Source organism: Pholcus phalangioides, unplaced genomic scaffold (genome assembly GCF_987345545.1).
Source record: "Pholcus phalangioides strain wild (caught in Gottingen) unplaced genomic scaffold, Ppha-v1.0 ptg000040l_1, whole genome shotgun sequence".
Lineage (NCBI taxonomy): Eukaryota > Metazoa > Arthropoda > Arachnida > Araneae > Pholcidae > Pholcus > Pholcus phalangioides.
In genome coordinates this window covers 5,560,060-5,584,037 of record NW_028301626.1, presented here as the reverse complement: position 1 = coordinate 5,584,037, position 23,978 = coordinate 5,560,060, and the positions used below count along the sequence as shown (strand labels likewise).

The 23,978-nt window shown below is 37.5% G+C and overlaps 1 protein-coding gene and 1 pseudogene across 1 annotated transcript in view; both read left to right on the top strand.

Moving 5' to 3' along the window:
• Nucleotides 1-23,978, top strand: part of LOC149065315 (uncharacterized) — a 197,280-nt gene that overhangs the window by 1,400 nt on the left and 171,902 nt on the right. The gene's annotated exons all lie outside the window — the stretch shown is intronic.
• LOC149065320 (proteasome subunit beta type-1 pseudogene) lies at nt 2,465-3,299 on the top strand (annotated as a pseudogene).

The following is a 23,978-nucleotide window of genomic DNA, read 5'->3' as shown; positions in this document are numbered from 1 at the left end:
AAATAAACAAATTGTAACCTATTTTATTGCGCCTAGTGTGGAAGTTTCAGGAGGAAAAGCTGTGAAGTGAGGTTTTTTTTTGTTGTTCAGGACCAAAGCCAGCAGTAAAATGTAGTCTGCTGAGTAATTTATCATGTTTTGGCCATATTTACCCTTCAAAGAAGAAAATATCCACTGACGCGTAACTTGGCCATTAAGCATGCTAAATTACTCAGTAGATCCTAGTAGAGAACAGCAGAAACACCCTCGTATCATAATAGTTCCTTCTGAGGCCTGCACAGTAGGTGCGACAAAATAGGTTACGACTCTTTTTTTCGAGTCATACAGTGTGTATTTCCTTTAGAATGACTGTACACTTCCGCGCGTACATTATTAGGAAGCCACCTGATGGGAACTCCTTCAATGTCTCCTGCAATGCAGCTGATCTGATGCAATCATCTGATGGCACAAGCCCCATCCATGCTAATTTGATCAGCGAAACGAGAAAAACCATGAAGTGTCATTTAGAGGCTTGAGTATCATAACGTGACACCGTTTATGGAGTAATGGATTCCGTAAATGCGGTGAATTTATTCAGGAGAAAAGTAAACAAAAAGCGCTATCTATTACGTGACATATTACGTCGTTTGCGGGAATCTATTTGTCATGGAATGGCCCATGATTTTACAAAATATTCAAGGGCCTACATATTCATAATGGTACATCGATATGTTAATTTAATTAATATGGTACTTAATTAATCTATGATAAACTTGTTCACACAACGATTAAACAAAATTAACAGGGGCGTCGTTTCGTGAAATCAGATGAGACATAGGCAGCCTCGCAAAAAAACTTTGCGGGCATTGGCTAAAAAGATGGCTTCCGGCAATGTCACCAGAATTCACACGGGTGAGAAATATGTCTCGTTGAAAAGAAAATTATTTTGGATGTAGCTATGCAATGCCAATTGAAATTATTCGAAATGAAGAAGCCAAACATTTTGAATCATACTCCGTGAATCATTCAATTTATCTCATTTTTCGACCTTTCTGATTTGAGTTTTGTACAATGTACAGAAAAAGTGCTCAAATAGAACTTATGAATATCGTCGAGGACATGAGGAAGAATCCTGAGTGTTTTGTGCGACAGTCCGGACAACAGGGCAGAAAATTGGTTCTTTAAATTAATCCTCAACTGTTATCATATCTTTTCCGTTAGTGTTATTCAACATGTGTTAAATACAGGGCGATCAGCGAATAAGCCCTTATTTCAAAATTAAATATCTCTACAACAAAGATCAATAGAATTATGCGGTAAACGGTACGTTTATTAGCAAAACTGTAAGAATGTTGTACAGAAATTTCGAAAATTTAGTTTTTTTTCAATTTTTTAAAATTTAAAAAAACAAAACAAAACTGGAGATTTTGGGGTTCCGAAAATCCTCATTTGTGTGAAGAGAAACCACTGCATTCGCCTAAAGTTACTGCATGGGCTGCGCCATGTGTGCTGACAAATTGTTCCAAAATTGTAACGTAACGTTCAGTAGTAATCGTTTCTCGCACGAAGAAGGGGCCGATAATGCCTCTGGCGCATACCGCAGCCCATGCACTAACTTTAGGCGAATGCAGTGGTTTCTCTTCACACAAATGAGGATTTTCGGAACCCCAAAATCTCCAGTTTTGTTTGTTTTTTTTAAATTTTGAAAAATTAAAAAAAAAACAAAATTTTCGAAATTTCTGTACAACATTCTTACAGTTTTGCTAATAAACGTACCGTTTACCGCATGATTCTATTGATCTTTGTTGTAGAGATATTTAATTTTGAAATAAGGGCTTATTCGCTGATCACCTTGTATATAAAACGTGTATTTATTTAGTAAATTTAATGGTAACGCACTTTTTTCTTCCAATTTGCAGAACGAGGATGCCATCAGCGATTACTGCCGATGTCCACGATGTGATGCCGACCTGAATGTGGCGCATTTTTGCGAGTCACTGCAAAAGGACGGTACGTGGATTTACACACGTTATCCTTTTTATTGCTAGTTCCATTACACAACCTTTCTTTTCGCGATTTGCGCTACTGATTATTTTCAGATTTTTTTTGTGTGTCACTAATTATTCAATTTGCATTCTAACTTAAATATCACGTTCGTTTTCACAGTCGGCCTGAGGAAAGTCGTATTGGCGACAAGTGATAACCCGTTTAACGCAATAGCAGACGCCTTATACATCCGAACAATGACAATACGAAATTTTTGGAACAAGATAACAACCATCCCCCTCAATAGACTAAATGGTTTGCATTTTTTTAACATCAGTTCCTTTTGTTTTTCGAGCATGTATATATCCATTTTGTTTTTTTCTTTATCATAATAATGCTGATCTCCGCGAAAATAAGACAGTTTATCGGAGGAATCTTACAGCAACTTTCGTTAATATCCGTTAATATTTGGCACTTTTTAGTTGGTCAAGGCATTAACATGTCTCTGCACGAACTCATGAGTCGGCCTAAGCAAGTTCCAAGGTTCAATCCATACGAGGATAATCATGGAACCGTGGTATCCATTGCTGGATCTGATTTTGTCGTTATTGCCTGAGATAGACGACTCTGTTGCGGATATAATATCTATTCCAGGGACCAGCCGAAATTGTTCGGCTATCAGACAAGACTGTTTTGGGCTGCATAGGCTATTGGTGCGATGCCCTGACATTTAGTAGAATTTTAAAAGCGGGAATTAAGATGTACCAGCATGAACACAACAAAGTTATGAGTACTACTGCTGTGGCTCAGCTGGTGTCATGCATGTTGTGTTACAAGAGGTTTTTCCCTTATAATATCGGTCCTATGATTGCTGGTGGTGATGAAAATGGAGAAGGATATACAAGATTCATTGAGAGACTGGTTATTTGTGGAGATGAAGATTACAAGGAAGAAAAGTCATCACTGCCCCCACGGGTACTCGAATCCCGGTCTCTCGTTTGCCGCTCAATGAATCTTGTATTGACAAGTGGAGAGGACATTTCTAATTGGAGAAGGATATGTTTATAGTTATGGCTGTGTTGGTAATATGTCCAAAGCATCTGGATCTTCATGCTCAATGATTCAACTTTTGTTGGACAACCAGATTAGGGGTAAGAATATGAGTGGGTCAGAAAATCTTGCACCAATAACTCAAGAACGTGCAATCGCTGTTATCAGGGTTGTTTTCACCGCATCAGCTGAGAGAGACATTCACGCTGGAGACGGAGTTCAAATGTTATGTCATCACGAAGAAAGGAATGGAGGAAATATCTCTTCCACTTCATGAAGATTAAGCAAGTGTCTTAAAAAACCAACATTATGATGCTAATGAGGTTTTCGCTGTGATGTGATGTTCATTTTCACAAATACTTTCGTCAGTGTAATTTGGGTATTTTGCTAAATGATCCTTTTTTTCCCTCTCAAAAGATTTTCTTTCTTTTTAATGAACGATTAATGCTAAACCCTTCATTTTTTTCCTTCGATATCAGATCTCAAGAAATACCAGACGAGATTTTTCGGCGGATTTACCTATCATAATTACGTGCTTGGACCAAGAAACACAGTTGGACAACAGTTCTTATCATAATCCCTCAGGAAAAGCTTTTTGTATTACAGGATAGAATATTCAGATTAAATAAAATTATTTTATGAAGCAATCAGATGTTGTTATCATTGTGTTATCTGTTGCATTTTCGGAGACTCAAAATACAGCGATACCTCGGTTTTCGTCGAATGAATGAATGAACGCCAGAACTTTGCCACTGGACTTATCCCGTTGCCGAGATCTCTTCCAGCCCAGCTTCGTGGCAGAGTCTTGAACACTTTATTTTGTGTCAAAAAAAACATACAAACTTTTTTACAACATATTTTCCCCGGACAATTGAGTATTGCTGTCGCGATTAACAAATTTTGTGGTGATTACAGACGAGATGGGATTAGCAGGTGGAGAAGTTTCGGGGTTTAGTTGAGATGAATGTACACATATTAGGATGGAGGTATGTTTTAAAAGCAATTGAGTGCCCCTCCATGCCATTTCATCTGTTATCTTACACTTGCCATATTATATACACAGGATACAAAAAGAAAAAGAAATGAGAATCTTATTGTGAAGTAATATATATATCCATCGGGGAGAGCGAGTCAAGTCTCGCTTAACACCTTATTGGTGAGCAAATGGGTTTGATAAGTTGCGACTAGAAGCCAGCATCAGTTTTATTGGGTTGAGTTCACTCGCTCCGGTGGATTTAATGAAAATATACAAAATAGAAGTATTGTGTGGGGGAATATATACAATTAGGGAGCACCCGTGGCATCTCGCTTATCACCTTATTCGGTGAGCAACATGAATACGACAATATGAGTACGCACGTGTGTTGTGGACATTAAATGCATGAAGAACTTGAATAGAGGAAAGAGAAATACACACATATATATAACTGCCAGGTCGAGTCGTCTCGCCCTAAACCTATTTTGGTGAGCAATGTGGACTTGGTTTAAATGGGGGATTGTCTGGGGAGAGCCTTAGCTAAGGATCAGCTTCGGTCTTGGTGTTTTGGTTGACTCGATCTAGCTGGTTATATTTATATTTAAAAAAAATAAATGAATATATATATATATAATATAAACTACATGTAATGGTTATTATGAAACCATTCGTGTCGTCCCGCTTAGCACCCTAGCTAGAATAGCGGCATGAAGGACACTTGTGGTTATCACATTTACATCATTGTAACGGGAATGTCATAAAAATTCTTGTTCGGGTCCCGTTAGTACATGCTATGTCATGTATTAGTAGTGGCAGTCTCATGTGGATATGATTTCTGTTTTTTCTCCCACTTATTTTTGTAAAACATTTAAAACATTATTTTATAAATCTGGTGGACAGATTTCTTGTTTTTCGTTGGCGTGTATAAATCTGACAAGGCTTGTAATCCTTGCTGCTGTGTTTTTGTTTTTGATTATTTGAGTGAACAATTGTTTTCTATTGTTTTCGGAATATCTGCACACGTGTAGATATTCAGTAAATTTGCACTCTGTTGCATAGTGAACAGGAGTACCCACCATACCGCAGGCACATTTGTCTGTTCGGCGGCGTTTCCGTTCGTGTAGATATATAGGGAATGGGCCGTGTCCTGTTATGAAGATAGTCACCTCCCTATTCCAGTTTAGTGTGTTGTACGTGACTCGAGGGACAATTTCGTGCACTTTCCTAGCTGTTGTTCCTTGGTCCCAAATTTGCTGCCATTTCTGGAGGGTTGCTTGTTTAAGTTGTCGCTTCAGGAGCGTTAGTGGGAAAGGGTTATCAAGTTTATTGTCACAGTTGATTGCAGCTTTGGCTAGAGAGTCCGCTATCTCGTTTCCAAGATTACCTACATGGGCCTTGGTCCAACCTAGGAAAATTTTTGGGTTATTTAATAGACGCCTCGGTCGATAATCCGTTCAAAATAATCGGTGAAATCAATCCAAAACTAGAGAAAATCGAGGCAATCAATTATTTATCTCCATATGAATCAATGTAAATCTATCAATTCGTTTCAGACTACAAAATAATACAAAAAACACATTTTTCTATTATTAGATAATATTCTCTGTATTATTAGTAAATAGGGAATAAATACAGTGTTAAATATTAAAAAGTAATACAAAAAAATGAATATGAGAAGGACTAATGTAGAGAATAAATGAAAATTTAACATGGAATTTACATTTTTGTAACTTTCTGAAGACTCGTCTAGGCGTATAGAAGACGACGAGGGGGGGAAGGTGCAGATATTGTTGTTTGGAAGAAAGAATCCTTCTCCATAAGGACCTTGGGTATCAAGACAGTAGGCCTAGGGTAGCTTCCTGGGGTTCACATGCGAGTTCACTTGAATTTTGTACAAAATTTTCGGCTTCAGACTTTGTTATGTTGAATTGTCAAAATTCATCATAACATTAGATTAACATTAAAATAGTTTTAATTTTAAAAAAAACAAAAGGTTATTCTATTGAATAGATTGGCTTCGTAGGAATTTGGATTTTAAATTTGTGAAACGTAAATATTGCATAATTAAGCACATGCTTATATACTTTTAATTGTAATACATCATATGATATAATAATGACAGTAGTTGGAAAGCCAATCTATTCTTTAGAAAGTATAGGCCTGAGATACAGTATTTCACAGGGTACTGCTGTCTAGAGGCCCCAGATGAGAGGCAGTGATCGAGTTACAAAGGGTTGTAAGAGAGTGAAGGAGATGGTCATCGAGCCATATAAGGTAATGTTTGTTTTTCAGGGGGTTGTGATTAAGGGTTCTTGGCGAGCAAAATTCTCCGAAGGTCTTGGCGTCCACTTAAGATTTCCCCTTTTTCTGTTGTAACTCAATAACCCCACTCTGTCTTCTCCGCCAACTTTAAATTAAAACGCCGAATAATTTACTTCAGCACCTGTACCCAGTACATTTAATATAGTTTTGTCTCGCCAAGGGGCCTTTTTAGCATTCCCTCTGGGAAAATTCGGTCTCTTGATTTTTTTACGCTGCTGGCGTGTTAGAGGTTTCCGGCTCGCTTGTATTTGGAATGTGAGTCGATGATGTAGACTTTTGATATTTTTCATTCTGTGAGCGAGTTGTATTTTTGCTCGCTGGTGATTTGAATTTGATTTTTGTAAGTTCCTTAAAAATGTTCACGCTACCGGCAATGTAGTTTACGCAACCCCTGCGATTTTGAGTGCATCAAGTGCGCCTACCACTATATGAAAGGATTAAATAACTCAAATGTGTTGGTTGTACAATAAGAAATGAAACTGTACGGAAGGAGGGTCCGTGGATCAACGGCCTAATCCTCCGCTAATTACTAAACTGACAGTGGAAATGACGGGAACGGCTTCAGCTTCCAAGAGGCCTATGGTAGCCCAGTTACAGCTACTGCTTCTGCAAAGTGCTCCTACCAAGAGCACCTAGCCGCCAACGACCATCAATGTACGTGTAAGGTACAAAATTATTCTCCAACTTCTGTCTTCTTATGTGTATTCATCTCGCCGAGGTTCAGCTGGGGTCCCCATCAATTTACACTGAATTCGTTTCTTTCTGCGAGTCGTCATCTTCGGACATTCGAACATGCAATAGACTTGGATTTTTGGGCAGAAACAATAATATGTAAGCCTTTCATTTCAACCTTGCAACAATTTTTTTGTTTTGGAAAATTTAAATTTTCATTCGGTAGCTACCTATATATTGTCTCATTAATATCTTTAACTGTTAAAATCAAATATTTTTCAACTTAAAACTTTGATTATTTTTTCAATGAAATTATTACTCCCTCGTCCTATGGAAGGTTAACCTGGTCTTGGTCCTGTAATTTTTTTATTCGAATTTAGGTGAGGGAATTGCAGTTTAAAATCGAAATTACAAATAAATTAAAAATGAGGAAAAGGACCAAGACAACTTTTCCAAACTCGCACCTGCGCCGTGCCTAGTAACACTGTGCATGCCAGTGCATCTTTCGAATTTTTCGAACCACACTCTGCTGGCCTTAAAATAAGTAAGTGCACTAGCACTCGTACGAGGCATTTTCTTAATGAGATCGGCATGCAATAGTTTAGCCTTTTCACATACGATGGCTTCCGAAACACAATTGCCATCTAACAGTTTTTGATTGATCCGACCTAATAATAACTGTTCGACATCTTCAATTGCTTGCGATCTATATTTCGTTAGCGCATTCAAACTTTTCGCTATACGTGAACCTCCTTTATTTCTTCTTTTTTCGCCATAATGGGACCTGTCGTGGATGGCAACATCTCATACATGCCTCCGATTACAGCAATATTAATGCCACTCTCGTATTTTTCACTGATTTCCTTCTTCAACTCGATCGCGTCCTCGACATTCTTCTTTGAAGGGCAGCTGGCTCTGGAAAGTTTGGTTGAAAAAAATCGGTTTCATGGAATTGTTTGGCTAAATGCACAAGGTGATGCTCACACAACGAGAAACAACGCCATACTGAGCAGGATAACGAGAACAAGTGGGCACATCGACGAAATCCGAGGCAACCGACGAAAACCGAGACAAATTTTTCGCGGAAAAAATCGACAAGAACCGGAACCGACGATAACCGAAATCAACGAAAATCGAGGTATTACTATAGCAATGGTAGCATTTACCAGGCAGTTTACGAGCATCTTGGTTTACGAACGACAAAGAATGATTCGACTTACGGACTAGTAGAAATGTCCATAATAGAGGAATAGCAGGTCTGCACATAGAGTGTTCGGGAAAAAAATCCCCTTATAACCCCTTACGAACATGCACAGTGATGAGATTGGAGTTCGCTAAAAACATTTTACAGTCAACACTCGATTAACGAACTTAACTCGTTCTTTACATTACAATTACATTACCGAGCAATTGAAATTTTTCGAAATAATTTTTTCCCATAGGAATCAATGTAAAATGAATTAATCGTTCGTGGTTTCGAAAATATGTGTCATCTATAATATCAGTGTCGAAGCCCTCAAAATCTCCGCCTGCAACACTATGTGTCCACAAAATGTATTCTAAGCCAAATTCATGGTTCTGTAAGACACTTACTGTCAAGGTTTTTAAATAAGAACTATGCGATCTTAAGATGATAGAAAAATTTTTCCAGAAGTAATACTGACTGTTATTTTTATGTCAGATATTATGGCGAAACATCTTTGAAAAAAAGAGGGATTTAATGCAATTAAATCATTCCTTAAAAAGAATATTTTTAAGAGAGCAATGCGCCTGCTCAATGCACATTGCAATAAAACTCATAATAATTGCGTTTTCACTATTCTGTTGTTTGTTATTTACTATGGATATATCAGTTCTAAAATTCTTTCACAGTCAAAATGATAACTTGAGAAATCTCAAACTTTCAAAAGAACGCGTTAATTTCAAAAATGGATGGCAGCAACCACAAAACCTTATGTTTTAATGGGAAGACTAAACACTGTGTTTTACTAAGTTATATTGACATCTGTAGAAGCATGGGTGGCAACTCGGTCGCACGGGGTGCTGTTATAGAGAGGTGACAAGTCAGATAAAGATAAAAGAAGATGTTTCAGCAATTTAAACAGAAAATGCGAATAATTTTATAAAATGGGGGAAAATATTTACAGAATTACCGAAAGGTATTAGTTTGAAATTAATGAAAGCAATATTTTCAGAAATAATGAAAGAAATTATTTCAGGATACATTGAAGATAATAATTTCAAAGTTAACAGAGAATCACTTAAAATAAATGCAGAGTAATTAAAAGAAATAATTAATCCGGGGCACGTTAGTAGCGGAAGAAATTATCTCAGAGCTAATCAATAACTAGAAATAACGCTAAATGATATAATTTCAGAATAATCGAAGGTTCATTCGTTTTGGGACCCTGCATAACTTCGAAGTTCCGTTAGTCCTTCTGTTAAGATGTCATTGTGACATTGCAAATCTGGAGTCCATCTTATAATTCTAAATATCTCACAAATGAGTTTGGTGGCCCGTGGGCTTCGTAGGAAGTTTCAATTTCACATGCGATGTCTGAAACGTTAAAGGCCTTTGCCCTATGGGCTAGACAGACTGCAGCCAAGGGCCCGAGAACTATTATTTTATAGGCTGCAGACAGAACTGTTATTTTTTTGAGAAATCGATCAAAGATCATATCCATAAATTGCTACGTATGGATAGTAATTATGGATTATTAAATATCCATATATTAAACAAAGAAAAAAAACAGTGACAATTGGTCATTCACAAAGGATAGCTGAAGTTTGAAATATAACGGGCCCTATAACCTTCAATAGCCCAGGGCCCTATCAAACTTTACAGCTGACCTAAACCTGAGCTAAATGTAAAAATGTGTTTCTTTTTTCACTTTGACGGACACAAGATAGTTATTTCATGAAATGACTGGTTAAAGTATAGAATACAAGAGAGTTTCGCTCTGTATTTGACTCGATCAGTTTATTTCATGAAATAACTAGGTATTCTATAGAATAACCGATTTTATATAATTTAACACTGAAATCCTCTAAAGATGTCTTTGTTGAATGCTGGCGACAATCTTGACCCACCAGCTGAATGGACAATTTATGCAGACAAGTCCGAGATATCTGAGGCTATTGTTGGAATTCCGCAATGGAGCGTGACATCCTGGGGGTGTTATTACACTGCAGACGGAGAGCCCATCTGAATAGCAATGTGACCAATCTGCCATCTTTGGGAAAAATCATTGCGCTAGCAGTATCGCTATAGAATAGACAGTCGTTGTGTTCATTACCTTCCATTTCTATAACTATATTCTCGACATCACTTGGAGAGGCAAACCTGATTTCTATTGAAACTTTGGCGACGAGTCCGCTCTCCCTTATAGATGTCTTATCTAAATCCATGTCTCGCTGCCATATGACCTACTAAACCAGACATGAACCTCTTCCATATTCCTCTGCGGAACGTCTAACGAATTGGTACATATTGGAATGTATGTGTTGTATAGTGAACCTTCCGTGAATTTTAGCAGCCATTTAGTTATTCTGCCATAGGACATGATTCCACGCATATGAATCATTACGTAGCAGTGCGCAGAGCTTAGGTTGTCGTTCGGTTTCAATCCTGCTGACTCGTATAGAATGGCCATAAATATTTGATGATTTTCTCGTAAACCCCCATACAGCGCTTATGAGACCGGGACATGCTTGGAAAACGTTCGTTACTTCCTGTGACCCTGTTCGAATCCTTTCACGAATATTTTTCACGTTAAGGGATCCTGACCATCTATTATTTTATTATAGGCATGGGTCGAGGTTGACGAGCCTTTTTATCCAGCAAAGTTGATGACACTCCAATGAGTATTTGTTTGCGGCTGATATTCATCTTCATATGGTTGTTTATTTGATTTTTTATTCCCCATTTACCTGCGAATGTTTTGTTAATTTTTCCTCACGACCTGTGCGAGTAACAACGTAAAATAATGAAAACAGTTTCAATAAAGGGTTTTTGCTTTTGCAAATCTTGTGGGCATAAGCCTATTTTTGTTAATAAAATTATTTAATTTTACAAAACTAGACATGCATCTCAAATGTGTGATTACAAATAATACCATATACAATATCTACTCTTTTCACATGTTCATGCTCTTCTTCTTCACATCGAATACAAATACAACGCCACAACAGGCAAAATGTCCAACGAGGTGGCTGATAAAAAGATGCCCATAAAAATATGGATGTCATATGTTTCAAAAATACAGCAACCCAGTTAAAAACTAAAATTGTAAACAATATATACACATGATAAAATATTATACAATGCCCATAATGAATACTTATGGTTGTCTAATTCTAAGTATGGATCGAGCTTCTCGATTTATCCCAACATGTTTATCGTATTTGTTTTTAAACGTGTCAATTGTGATACAATTTACTACCTCCGGGGGTAAGCTATTCCATTTATTAACAACCCTATCAGAGAAAAATTCCCGGACACACCATAACCTTGCATTGTCCCTCACCAATCGATACTGGTGTCCCCTTGTAAAAGCAGTCGATTGGCGGTGTACTAAAAGTTCATGGTCCATCCTATCCATCCCATTGAAAATTTTGAACACTTCGATCATATCTCCTCGACACCTGCGTTCATCCAATGTAAACATATTCAAAAAATGAAGTCTCTCTTCACAACTCAAGCCCCGTGTGCCAATAAGGACACGCGTAGCTCTTCTCTGCACCCCTTCAATCAAGTCTATGTCCCTCTGCAGGTATTTCAATAACAAATAGCTGTTTTTATTTTTAGTACAGAAAACTCATCATACTTTATTTGTCCTCTTATTGCCTTTAACTTTAGCGACATCTCTTGCAGAAATTCAGCATCAACATTATTGAGTATTTTTTTCCAACTGAGTTCTCTGATTTATTATTTATTGTCTGAGCCACGAGGAAATGACATTGTTCTTGAAATAATTGATTTTTACATATCAACGGTTACATCCAAAAAATTCTTGAATTTTATAGAAAGTAATCAAAAATAAAATTTGAGTTCATTTTAACATTTATATAAAACGACTGAATTATATAACTCTCTTTTAAATGTAGAAATTGTTTTGTACAACAGATTTCTTCCTGTCCAACCGACCACGCCCCCCCCCCCACCACCACCACCACCACCACCACCTTCTATAGTAGAAAGCCTCCGCGCGAAGCTTTGACGTATGCGAAATGTTTACCTTTTTCTGCAGTATATCCAGCCAGCGACGTCATGAGCTTCGCTCGGAGGCTTTCTGTTATAGAAGGTGTTGACACCGCCCAGGCTCTGTCGAACTTACCCAATTTTAGCCTTTGCCAATTTGGTTGCAGTTGATCCGGCTGATAACGTTTCCACTCACAACGTTTTCCCGCATAGTACGATTTAATTTTCGTGATCCCACCTCTAACTAATTTTTATTAATATTTCTCGTTTAAAGCGAAATCCCGCTTACAACTTTTTTTCACGACGGTCTTGTTTTGCAAAACGTTATAAGCGAGACCCACTGTATTCAACAACTAAATGTACACAAATAGAATTTTATACGCACGTTTATACAAAATATTATAGCTCATGAACAATACAAAAATAGGTAAACAACTGTGTATATGTGCCTATTGATCTATGTTGGTATCTAGTGCCGCGTGTAAAATTTGTGTTGGCATCCATAGTCCAAATTGTGGGGAAGTGTAACGTGTTACATCTGATAATATCCGTACTATCCGTACTAAACTACGGATGTACTATCCGTACTAAACATTTTTATTGTGCGCTACTGTTTATTGCAACGACTTGCTTTATCACGATAAATCCTTTTATAACGGTATTTTTGAAGAGATTTTCAAACCATTAGAGCGATATTTTACTCACATCGTTCGAAATTGGTGCGTGAGCTCCTCCTTACAAGTTTTGTGGTGAATGAAGTGTGAGTGGCATTTCATCTCATCAAATTAAGCATAAGAGAAGCCATGACAGGTGTGCAAGAGGGCCATGGCAGTTGTAAATTAAGTTTAGAGATGCGTAGAAATAAAACTTTTAATTGAAATACGTTGGTAAAAAGTGTAACTATTTTTGAATCAAGATGAACCGCAAATTGAACCAAGACGATCTTAACGGATGGGAACATCCGGGCCTATCGAAAAGACGTACATAATGTTAATCCTTTTATAAAGCAGGTTAAAGAGTTCAAAACATATTTATAATTTATTTCGTAGGAAGTAAAGACGAAAAATATAAATAAAATTTATTGCTTAGAGACAAAAAAGGTGTTTTTGTTTTGATTGGAATCCTTTCATGGGTAATAACGATGGTTCGAGGTGAATTGGCGTAGGTGGTCCGTGTGGCAACATCAAAATCAAGATTTTGTTCTTGGACAGACTGGAATCAAATTTTTACCCCTATGGCCAGCCGGAAGGATTACAAACGGGCTAGTAAAGCGTAGGAAGGCGTATTTAATTCAAGTTAGTAAAAGGTGTGTGTTGTGCATGGGAAAGTTAAATTTTAGGTAAAATCAGGATGAATATATTTCATCCTTGAACTGCTCCCATCGGTTCTAGATGATGATCTCAGTTGCTTGCTCAGTCATACAGAGATTATTTGTATTGCTTTCACTTCCGTTTCCAGCAATTCATTCCAATGAAACTAATACAGTATCTGTGTAATTTTTTATTCCCATGGGTCTAAAAATTTTGTTCTATTAATTCCGTTTGCTTGATTTAATGGTATTCGATAAACTTGATTTTTTCTATCGCCTTGGTATCCTCGCCTCATTATCAAATAATTTTTCTCCAGAGATTGCACATCAAAATATGCCAATGATACTCTCCATGTGTTTTTCAAAATGAACAAATTATTTCAACATTTGATCTTTGTTTCAGTTGATGTGCGATTGAATTAATTTTGATTACAATTTATTAAATTCGTCGTTACATCTAGTGGAAAAGAAATCAATGTTGTGTACCGGGAATTCCTAGTTAACATTTTGGAACAATACCTTTTAACTTCTGAAATCGAAGATGTCATCATACGCTCAATACTTCGACCCAACGGCACATTCAAATTGAACTTCAGATCCATGCTGTGGATACTAAGAAACCCGGTGAATTTGTATACTGTAACGGTTCACTAACAGCTACATATGACAAATTCAGCATTAAGTCAGATTTTCTCAATTTGCCAAAGATGACAACATGAGACATCAATCAACTCATATTTACATACGGTCTAACGAAGTGAAAATTTTCTAGTTGTGCGGAAATTTGTGAGAAAACAATGTTCTTATATGTTTGCTTGAATGCATACCTCCTTCATTTAAAAGAAATTTGCAATTTAATTTTCAATCTTAATGAAGAAAATAATTTAAAAAAAATTACATAATATGCCCAATTTTTGTTATGTTCTTATTACTTGCAGAATAGCAGTTCAAACAGGTGATGTTGAAATGGTGTGTGTGATGCTTTAACTATTGTTGCCATATTAGTGGAAATTAGCGCTTTTTAAAAATTTCATTTCTGAAATTGAGATATGATCCTGAATTTCCAAAAATTATTAGAATTCTTCTTGATTCTGGGATGAAGTTTGTCATAGAATTTTCTGCTCTGGAATAAATTATTTCATACATTTATTGATCTGAAATGAAACTATACCAGAATTACCCGGGCTACTTTACGGCACACCACCTTCGGTCATATCTCGCCGTACAATAATTTTCAACTACTGGAGTTTTGAGTGGGAAATGAAGACGCCAACTATCGGTGGTCACCCCAGGTTCGGTATTTAAAGAACTTGTTTCTCATGTTCTTGCCCGAATTCGAACCCGTTGACTTTGACGATAACCTTCATAGTGGAAGGCGAGCATCTTACCACTGCACCACTCGGGCGCCGAAACCCGGGCTGGTAACTCTTGATGTTCAAAAACGTGAAAATATGTGCAGTAAATGTTTCCTTGTACAGTGAAGTATATACTTAAGACGAGATTTCTAATCAATTTTGGGAAAATTCGTTTTTCTTTCAAAATACAAACACAAAGGTGGCAGCAGGCAAACTGTCCAACAAAGTGACTAAAATAATATGCCCATAAAAAATATGGATACCTAAATACAGCAAACACAATATATATAGGGGCATATATTACCAAAAATAATAGTAATTAATAATAATCATATAATATATATATATAATAATGCAGTGCTCATAGAAAAAGAATATGGTTCTTTTATGTAAGTATGGATAGCTTCTCGATTTATCCCACCATGTCTATCGTATTTGAAATTCCATTTGCTTCATACCAAAGTTTCGCTATAACTGGGTACAGCATGATGGAATCCGACTTTTCACAGTATAATGTTCTTAATCACGAGTTGGGCACCTTTTTGCAGCGAATATATATTCATATTTACTTACTCTTCTGAAGAGCGCCTCTATATAGTGGGCGCTGGAGACGAAATTCGCAGCCTTTACTTCGGCACCTTTCCGCCTAACAAGTGAAGCGACTCAGAAACTTACGGCCTTGTTCCCAACTGGATGAAATGCGGCAAAAATTACTTTTCTCATCGAATCACTGCATCCAATAGATTGATAGCTTGGAATTTCATTAACATTTTCTTTCTAAATTTTCTGCAATCATTTCCCATCTCCACACCTGATTCGGCGCACCTTCTATAACAGCACCCTTCATAACCGGGTCTCGTCATCCTGATAGTGCTGCCTCTTCCTTTGTAGACGAGTCAGTGTGAAAATCGGAGTGTTGATGTAGTTACTTCCATCTATTGTGAAAAAGTGAACGCATCACGTAAAAGTCGTGAACTATTTAGTTCACATTTTGACTGAAAAATGATCCAGAACCTAAAATGTTTATTTTTGATCACAAATGAAAAAAAAGTAATCAAAGCACAGATTCACTGCAATTAGTGAAGAAGACTAACTGATTTGAAACAAAAGTAATCATTTATTTAAAAAACAAATTGGTAGTAAATGTAACTAAATTTTTTTTAAATCTAAATACATTTCTTCAGAGTTCGCAACGGAGTACAGGCATCCCAATGAACGGATCGCATTCTGAAATCAAATGAATTTTTCACTATAACGATTCACACTGAATATTATTCTGGGAAGGGGATTGTGAAACGAGAAATAATGAAAGAAATATCCTGTCTATGGAATTTCCAATCAATTGTTAAATTATGGTATGTGATGTGTGGCTCTCTGACATTTTTGTTGAAGAGCATCTAAATCAAAGAAAGATAAATGCGCATGTTTTGTTCTGCACAAATCTATAAAAATATATCTCTGAACACCTAAAATTTTTCAGCAACGCCCGCAAAAAAACACCGACTAGGAATCAAGTTATTCTAGAAAAATAACGTATGCTACTTACGCAGCCGTATTTTGTACTGAAATGACACTAAGAAATGTACTTTCTAAAACACGGTATAATGGAGTTTAATGTATGTACACTCGAATATATTTTACATATTATATATATATTATATATATGCAAGTACATTGTACCATACAGAGTTCAGTCAAGATTTTTTTTCTCAAAATGTTGTAATCAGAACAGAATAGACCGAGCACAACCAGGTTCTATCGCTTAAGAAATTTTAGCTCATTGCCTCGGATGGCGTGGTCGTGCCGGAGAAAATTCTGAAAGACAAGCATAAATATTGGGTGGCCCGTTTCGTAGGGTGCAATAAGGTATACATTCGTTAGATGCTGTTGCAGTAAGGCAAGTGCTGGTTTCAAGTTCAAAAATCAGTGGGACAAAATGGTTTTCTCGTTTTAGACAGAACATTTTACTTGGTTAGTGGGCTCCCCATGAGGCATGCAGACCCCTCCCCCCCCCCCCACGAGTTGTTCATTCATTCATGCAGCAGCCATCTATGTAATTCCCAATGTACGGACTAGGATGTTTTAGATTTCCCTAGCCAGAACTGCATTCATACTATATTACTATAGTCTTAGGTCAGGTTTTTTACTCCCAGATTACGTAGTCGGGAACGCGGGTAAGTTAATATTAATCACAACAGTACTGACGGGGAATTACCCACCTCTGACTTGGATGGCTTCTCGATTGGCACTAAATCACCGGGCAAATTAAAATGTGTGTTAATAAATGCCAGGAGCTTGGGTAATAAGAAAGATTTTTTAGAAACTATGATAGTTGTGGAGGGCTTGGATCTTATAGCCATTACAGAATCTTGGGCAAACGATGGGGATGAATCTTTCTTACACATCTCAGGATACGATACTTTTTTGAGAAATAGATCTGATAGGAAAGGGGGTGGAGTGTTGATATACGTGAAATCCTGTTTGAAGGCTAGAGAGTGTAACGTGCAGAGAAGTGATATTGAAACCATATGGGTTGAACTTGAGAGCAAAAGACGTCATAAGCTTATTGTAGGGGTTTGTTACAATCCACCGAATAGGGATCAAAACTACATTGCCAAAATGCATGATGAAATTTCCTACATGTGTAAGCGAAAGAGGGTTCTCATACTAGGGGATTTCAATTACCCATCTATTGATTGGGAGAACCTTTCATCTTGAAATCAGAATGAAAGAGACTTTCTTAAGTTGGCGCTCGAAAATTTTTTGTATCAGCATGTATCAGAAGCCACTAGGGGTACTGCTATTTTGGATTTAGTTCTTACTAGTTCTGAGGATCTAGTTGAACATGTTTCGGTGGGGGAAGAGTTTTCTTCCAGTGATCATCATATCGTCAGATTTCACTGTAAATTTTCCTCGGGTAAGGCTGATAACAAAAGACTGGTTCCTTGTTTTCGGAGAACTAACTTTGATGTTTTGAGAAGAAGGTTAGCGGAAGTTTTCAAAGACCAGTTCTAATCAGTTGGGGTGGTAAGTCAATGGGAAGAATTTAGTACGAAGCTGTCCTCTGTTTTGCACGACGCCATACCCTTTGTTCGAAAAAAGCCCCTCTACGGTTCACGGATAGCGTGCGGAACCTTTATCTTGAAAAGAAAAGAGCATTCAGAGAGTATAAAAGTGGACGAGGTGACCTATCATTGTTTACTGATAAAAGAAGACTGTTGAAGAAAGCGATAAGGGATAGTAAAAAGGAAGTTGAATCTAGGTTGGCAGATAACATTGGCTCTGATCCAAGATCATTTTTTCGATACGTCAATAATGGATGTAAGGGGACAGTTGGCCCCCTCTCGATAGGAGGCTCTAGGGTAGAGAGCAATGTAGGCATGTGTAGCGCTTTCAATGACTTTTTCGGGTCGGTTTTTAATGGAGATAATGATATTCGATATACGGGTGTTGCGTGGGGTAATAAAACCCTCAACGATATTCAAGTAGAAGACGTGGAGGTCCTAAATCTTCTAAGAAATGTATGTGCAAGCAAAGCACCAGGACCAGATGATATCTATCCCAGGGTTCTCAGGGAATGTGCTAATGAATTGTTGGGGCCAGTCACACAGATATACAGAAGGAGTGTTGCTGAGGGTATCGTCCCAAGAGATTGGAAACTGTTGTTCCGATATTTAAGAAGAGTAGTAGAGAAGTGGTGTCAAATTATCGTCCAGTGAGTTTGACGAGCTCCCTCTCGAAAATTTTGGAAATTATCATCGAAAGGCAGTTTCTGAAATGGATAGACGAGAATAATGTATTGTCGGATAATCAGCATGGGTTCAGGAAGGGGAAGTCATGTGTAACTAACCTCTTTTGCTTCTATGATTACGTGACTAAGGCTTTGGGTATGAGCAAAAATGTCGACGTTGTTTACCTTGATTTCCAGAAGGCATTCGATCGGGTCCAACATGGCAAACTCTTGAAGCGTTAACACGAGTTTGGAATAGGGGGCAACTTGCTGAATTGGATAGAATCGTGGTTAAGAGATAGGTCGCAACGAGTTATAGTGAACGGGGAATTCTCTATTTGGACAGACGTCACAAGTGGAGTTCCTCAAGGAAGTGTCCTTGGCCCCATACTTTTTTCACTTTTTATCGATAAACTCGATCAGGGTATTGATGGGATTACTAGCAAATTCGCAGATGATGTGAAGCTAATGGGGGTAATCGGGAATGAAAGCGATAGGGAGTTGCTCCAGACCAACTTAAACAGGATTGCAGCATGGGCAAATAAATGGAGCATGACGTTTAGTGTTGATAAGTGCATGGTCGCTCATTTTGGTTCGAACAACCCACGCTTCTCTTACGAGTTGAATGGTGTCTCTATCCCGGATGCAAATAGGGTCACTGATTTGGGAATTTTCATTCACGAGTGGCTTAGGTTTTCTGAACATTGTTCAGCAGTGGTCAAAAAAGAAGCAAATACAATGCTCGGTTTCATTTTCAAAAAAAAGGTCTCTTCGCGTTCTCCTAAAGTCATTCTTCCGCTTTTTCAAGGCTTAGTTCGTTCGGGACTGGAGTATGCTGTAAGGTTTTGGAGACCATGCCTACAGAGGGACATAGACTTGGTTGAAGGGGTGCAGAGAAGAGCTACGCGTGTCCTTATTGGCACACAGGGCTTGAGTTATGAAGAGAGACTTCATTTTTTGAATATGTTAACAGTGGATGAACGCAGGTGTCGAGGAGATATGATCGAAGTGTTCAAAATTTTCAATGGGATGGATAGGATGGACCATGAACTTTTAGTTCACCTCCAATCGACTGCTTTTAGAAGGGGACACCGGTATCGATTGGTGAGGGACAATGCAAGGTTATGGTGTCGCAGGGAATTTTTCTCTAATAGGGTTGTTAATAAATGGAATAGCTTACCCCCGGAGGTAGTAAATTGTAACACAATTGACACATTTAAAAAGGAATACGATAAACATGTTGGGGTAAATCGAGAAGCTCGATTCATTCTTAGAATAAGACAACCATAAGTATTCTTTATGGGCATTGTATAATATTTTATCATGTGTATATATTGTTTATAATATTTCTAATTACATTTTTAATTGGGTTGCTGTATTTTTGAAATATATGATATCCATATTTTTATGGGCATCTTTTTATCAGCCACCTCGTTGGCCATTTTGTCTGTTGTGGCGTTGCATTTGTATTTGTATTATATGTGATTTATAAATATTACTGAGTTTTTGGAAATTTTGATTGAAAACCGTACTAAATCTGTATCACATGTTATTGCACGTATTGTATTTTATCACCAATGCAGATCATTCTAATTATCATGTCAATGTATATTACTTAGCTAAACTCTCTTTTGAGTCTATCTTATGGAATCCCTCATTCATGTCACTGCCACTGCGGGAAACATCGCTATAATCAATACAACCAGTTCCTCAGTGAATCGCTGAGTGGGAGGGACGCCCCGGCAAGCGGCCGAGTGGGAGCCCACCTGTGATTATGACCAATTTCCCTGCGATGGTAGAATTCATCATGTTAATATAGGACAGAACAAGAGGATGAAGAAAAAAAGATTTTTTATTTTTTGTTAGATTTTTGTTTACTGCAAAACACTGTGGGTGCTGAAGCAGCAGCAGCAGCACCACCCCCTCGGTTCTGGTGACACACCAAAACATATGCATCTGGATACCCTTCATCCCTTAGGGAAAAGGGACACAAGCAGAAATGTGCGAGAGCGGGGTGGCGGAGGGGAGCACTACAGTAGAATGTTTGCTGTATCGGCGCCTAAAGGCTCTATCAATTGTGATGGCAGGAGAGGAAACGGGCAGTTTTTCCTTCAATTTTTTTTTTTCGTATTCGATATTTACGGGGAAAAAAAAATCAGAAATCTATATAGGAGGTTTTTATTCCTGAATCAATTCTGTGGGTGCTCTGCCCCGTTCTACAAGAGAGTGTGGGTGCTCGAGCACCCACAGCACCCATGGCTACGACGCCACTGCATGATTGTTTGTTTATTTTATATTTACTCATGATTGCTCTTCGTTTGGAGTCTCTGATGACGAAATATAGCATTTTTCTTCTTGAGTATCTAAACTTTCCAGTAGATGGCAGCAGCTGTTGAAAAATATGTAATTTATTTTATAGGTGAGAAATGCAGATTGAAATTAAATTTTTTTTTTTGGTAGATGTTGTTAATCATTTACGTTTTCCGCATATTGATTTGATTAGAAAATCTTTGTGTTTAACCAAGAAAACTCCAAGATTCATTGATTCTATCTCCCCGTTGTGGAAGTGAGCATCAGTTTGTCTAAAATATTTCGTCGATCGATTCCATACTGAGGTAACAATCTCTTTTCCCCGTCCTATCTTGTAATGTATCCGTCCCCGAATACTAAAGCCTCACAGGCTATAATGCAGCCTAATAATTGTCCATAATAGCAATTACGTTAGCCTCAACGTTAACGATGACGAAGCCGAATGAGTAGCGAAAAGCGTCTTCGAAGACTCCAACCAAATTTACTTTAGGAACCCTTACATTATCACCTTTAAGACAATACATGGTGTCAAAGTGTGAAGTGCAACAGCAGAGGTGTTAGTCATTTTTACCTTGTCTTTTGGTTCGTCCATCACCAGACCAAAAATTAACTGTGCTGCGTGTACCCACGGAGCTCCACGGTCACTCGACAAAATGAAATAAACCAGTAAGTTTGATGATTAAAAAAAGAGACCTACGGTGCTCCACCACAGAAATTAACCAAAGGTTGAGAACCGCTGCCTTAAATAAAACATTGGGGTCCGTCCCCAAATCATTCAAGATTGAATAAAGTTTTATTTTATTTTGTTATTAAACATCCATTGCAGTGTTTCCCACTTTTACAAAATTCACGTTAAGTTTACAACACGTACACGCACACTCAAACGTGTACCAATTCGTTATAAATTTGGCTGAGGAATGTGGACGAGGTACGCGTGCGGTATAGTAGTAGTGGTGGTGGTGTTTCACCATCAGAAGACAGAAGATGTAACAAGTGAAAAGACCCTTCCCCCAAAAAAATATTGGGCCCAGGCCACCGTCTGTTTTCAGCATATTTGTTGTCGAAGACATTTATTTGTTCGCATGTCGGTTTATTGCTATTCTCCGCTACGGTCAATTAAAGAAGACTGTCTAATCCGACTTTATAACGCAGAATAAAACTCGCCCTTGTACCACCTTCGAGATTGGAACTTCGTGGAAAACAACCAGTTCGAATTGTTTTCCAGAAATGATGCCTAGACAAAAGAATATGCCAATAAAAGTAAATGATGCGCGTAAAGGGGAGTTTCCTTGTAGGTTTTTTTCCCGATTGCACTGCAATGATGTATAATCGAAAAAAATATATTCATAAAAGGGTATTGCGAATTTTCGAATATCTTTTTTCCTAGTAAACATTTTTCATCGTATTCGTATGTTTGAAAAAATTTTGGAAAAATTCTTGCGATTATTATATATATATATATATATACAGAGTCGAATCCCGTTTTAACGAATACCGTTATAGCGAAAATCTCGTTAAAACGAACACTTTTCTAATCCCCCAGATAAGTTTACATAGGAACTATGCAAATACCTGGAATTCCTTTATAACGAAATTTCGCTATAACGAAGCGATTTCTCCGGTCTCCTGGAGTTCGTTATAACGGGATTCGACTGTATATATACATGTATATATATATATTTATACAGTCGAATCCCGTATGTATATATATATATATATTATACATATATATTATTATTGTTGTTTTGTCATTTTTCACTAGGCCCGATAAATTCACCCGTCACTGTATACTTTAAGTCCTCGAAAATGCATCAGATAACGCAATGAAAACAACAGCCCAATAGCTTCATAAAACAATTTTATTTTATTTGAATGATTTATCCCAAAATTTCAATATTTTTTAAAGAGTGATTGTGATCCGTGCATTTATCCAGTTGTTCCTTGGTTCAAGAACGTAGTTGTGATAGCTGAATCCACACTGAAAATTATTGTCTGATGTTTCGCGAGATCTGATATCGAAGAAACAAATGAAGGGTTTAGCATTTATCGTTCGTTAAAAAACGACAATCTTTTGAGAGGGGAAGAAAAGGATCATATTATAATAAAAGAAAAAAAGAATGAATGACGGTCGAAAAACAAAAGGAACTGATGTTAAAAAATGCAAACCATCCATGCTATTGAGCGGGATGGCTCTTATTTTATTCCAAAAATTTCGTATTGTCATTGTTCGGATGTATAAGGTGTCGGCTATTGCGTTGAACGGGTTGTCGCTGGTCTCCAGTACGACTTTCCTCAGGCCGACTGTGAAAACGAACGTGATATTTCAAGTTAGAATGCAAATTAAATAATTAGTGACACACAAAGAAAATCTGAAAATAATCAGTAGCGCAAATCACGAAAAGAAAGGTTGTGTAATAGAACTAGCAATAAAAAGGATAAATGTGTGTAAATGTGTTCTCCACGTACCGTCGTTTTGCAGTGCCCCGCAGAAATGCACCACTTTCAGGTCGGCATCGCATTGAGGACATCGGCAGTAATCGTTTACAGCGTCCTCGTTCTGCAAATCGGAAGAAGAAAGTGCGTTACCATTAAATTTACTAAATACACATGTTTTATATATTTAACACGTGTTGAATAGCGAAGGGAATTCTCTATCTCCTCTGTAGCTTAGTGGTCAGAGCACTCGTCCGGCAATCGAGGGACCCGGGTTCGACTCCCGGTAGAGGCAGAGATGATTTTTTTCCTTCTTTAAAAAATTAACATCTCAAATAATAAATATCTTCACAACATCCAGTCTTCTGTATATCTTGTACTAACGGAAAAGGTATGATAACACAGTTGAGGAGTAATTTAATGAACAAATTTTCTCACTACCTGCCCGGACTGTCACACAAAACGTTCGGGATTCTTCCTCCTGTCTTCGACAAAGTTCGCAAGTGCTATTTGTGCGTTATCATTTATTAATCACAACGATCCTGATGCTAATTAAAACTGTAATTAATTAACTAATTAAGCATTGATATTCGTAAAAATTTATAAAATTGCAAATTTTCTAATTTTGAAAGCAGGAGTTCCTGATCTGGAATGGA